Here is a 3,090-nt window from a genome sequence, read left to right on the forward strand (position 1 = left end):
CGGACTCTCGAGCTCCCGCCCGCGCCCGGCGCCGGCACAGCCCCGAGGACGCGGGAGCCCGGCGCTCCCGTGCGTGTGCATGTGCGTGGGCAGTGCCGCCTTCGGGCGCGCGCAGGCCGGGCGCTGCGTCTGCGGGGCTCTCCCGCGACTCCAGGGCGGGCGACCCGGCCACCCTCCCCTCCTCTCACACCAGAGACAGCGAGACGCGCGCTTGCGGGCGTTGAGTCTTAGCTGGTACCGCTGCCACATTTTTGTATATGGGGAAGTGGTAGGCGCTCAATAAACATTTGCAGAACTAATGCAAAAAGTGACACGTTTCATCCCCCAGTCCCGCATGAGAAAGGGATCACCCCTAAAGCTCTGGATCCAGCCAGGGGCGCGCCCACGCTCCCGCACATCCCCGGAAACTCGCAAGGAAAAGTCAGGGGGGCTGGAGGCTGTAGCTTAACCCTGGCAGTGGAGCATCTGGGCTCGGTTTCATTTGCAGCTCCTCCGGAGAACTCGATGACTCAGGACTGTTTCCTACATCCCTGTTCAGCAAAGTAATGATTCCACTACTGTGGAAGCATCATCGCGTTAAAGAAATTATATTGTGATTGTGTTAAATTCCAGAGAAATTCTGTACGGTCCGAGGTGATTTTGTAGTACTAATTGACTTTGGTTTCAATATTTCGAAAGGTGCTTTTTATACACATCCTTTTTGATGTTCACAAAAGCATGGGGGTTAGTGGGTCTATTTAATGAAGCAGGGAAGAATAGACCAGTTCTAGAGTCAGACATATCCAGCTCAAATACAGGGTACATTATTTAACTTCTCTAAACCTCACTCTTGTTCTCTGATAAGAGCAGGGAATTGTGAGGATTAAATGGAATAATGCTCAATGAAGTGCTTAGCTCTAATACTAGCCTGATGGTGTTAAATGACCTGCCAACTCTCTGTGGATAGCGGGTTTAAGTGGCAGGGGCAGAACCGGAACCACCAGAGTTCAGGCTCACACTTGACACCTAGGTGGCCATGTTCCCTCTGATGCCATGCTGGGCCTGGTTATTCTTTTTTTTTTTTTTTTTTTTTTTTTTTTTTGCGGTACGTGGGCCTCTCACTGTTGTGGCCTCTCCCGTTGCGGAGCACAGGCTCCGGACGCACAGGCTCAGCGGCCATGGCTCACGGGCCCAGCCGCTCCGCGGCATGTGGGATCCTCCCGGACCGGGGCACGAACCCGTGTCCCCTGCATCGGCAGGCGGACTCTCAACCACTGCGCCACCAGGGAAGCCCGGGCCTGGTTATTCTTACTTAGCTTTTAAGGTTACATGTCAATCCTGTCTGTGTTTTTAATAGGGGGATAGTAATAGTACTATATCATAGGATTATGTTCTCAAGCACTAAAGCTGTCACTTCATCTAGCAGTGTGTCTGAAGCATCCCCCTTCTCCCATACCACTTAATTGCGTAGGTTTATACACTCATTCTGCATATATTTATCTGTCTACTATGTAAAGACTGTCTTTTTGCATATGGCTAGGTAAAGTCTTCTCAGGATTTGACTAATTCGATCCAATTAAAATAGTTTCGAAGAGTTCTCAAGCACTAGAATGCATTTCTCAAGTGACATGACATCTTGGTTTTGCATCTATTAATCCTCCTTTTCGTTTGCTTTATGCGCTAGTCACTTGGTCTCTGCCTGGCTGTCCCTTACTTCATGGGAATCATGGGATGAGTCTAAATGAAAGGGGACACTCTGTGGGATGGAAAACTACAAAGGAAGGGCCTTACCCAGACCTGGCACCTCACCTTAACCCAGCAGCCTTACCCGGGTGCCGCCCAGCATTCATTAGGTCCTCAATAAATACGGGCGTACAGATAAGAGACAGCCTAGAACTCAATACCATGGGGAGTTATAAGGACACACTGTGGGGTTGATGGGGGGGGCGCGGGTCAGGACCTTTCTGAAATACACAGACCTGAGGCTGTTGAAGGAAGTCTTCTTGCCTCTCCTGCCAGGAATGCTGTCCCTATACGTGGGGCTCTCAGGCCGACAACGCTGCTGGGAACACCTGTTCCTCACCTGGGATGCCCACAGCCTCCTCTTGAGTGGAGCCTGCTTGTTAGGATTGTGAGGCCTGGAATATGGGGCCTGTGGCAGGAGTCTGCGGTGCCAGGGTCTACAGTGGCTGTGAAGCAGCCCCCAAAGGACATTGGTAATGTTAGATCATTTGGGTAGAGTTGATTTCTCCATCACACTGATCTTGGGCCCTCTGACCAGTGGAAGATGGGCAGACAAGAGGGTGCATGAGTTCTGAACAGAGGCTTTGAGAAGCAGCCTGTGTTCCACTCTCCCACCAGGGCTTGTGCAGTCCACCGTGAGGGGACCGGGCTCTGGTTGCCACTGCCTCTTCTGTCTGGGCCCTCAAATGACAAGCAGGTCTCAGAGAATGAAGCTGAACTGAAACCCAAGCCCAGCCAAGCCCAGGCAGGCAACAGCTCATCCACAAACCCATGAATGAGAAAGAAATGCTTGCTTTGTTAGGCACTGGAAGACTGTGTTTTATGCTTTGTTATTGCAGCCAAACCTAAAACACCTGCACAAGGAAAAATATCCCACCAGATGCCAAGAGCACCCTCCCCTTGCTGCTCTGAAAACACTGGACACAGTAAATGAACAAGAAATAGACCTAATCCCTGATGACACAGAGGTATGGATACACACATTCAAATATAATCACATAAATAATTATACAATTGCACACTGTGATAATGACTAATGAAAAGTTACACATCCCAGAGTGTTATGGTAAAGAGGAACTCATACTGATTGAGAACTCAGTGAAAGCTTCTCCAGAGATGTATATTTGAGACCAGAAGGATGAGGGAGGACAGGCATCTTTGGGGTTGCGGGTAGCATTCGGGCAGAGAGAGAATAGCATGAATGAAAGGGTGGGAGGGGCTTGGTAGCTTGAGGCTCTGTGGGAGGACAGAGTGACCGGAGCCCAGTGGGCATGAGACAGGTCAGTGGAACGGTGGAGCTCAGCACATCTGGGGCTCTGGTCCATAGTGAGGGCTGTGGATTTTATGCTATGCATAGTGAAACCCATC

Source organism: Neophocaena asiaeorientalis, unplaced genomic scaffold (genome assembly GCF_003031525.2).
Source record: "Neophocaena asiaeorientalis asiaeorientalis breed wild unplaced genomic scaffold, Neophocaena_asiaeorientalis_V1.1 scaffold110, whole genome shotgun sequence".
Lineage (NCBI taxonomy): Eukaryota > Metazoa > Chordata > Mammalia > Artiodactyla > Phocoenidae > Neophocaena > Neophocaena asiaeorientalis.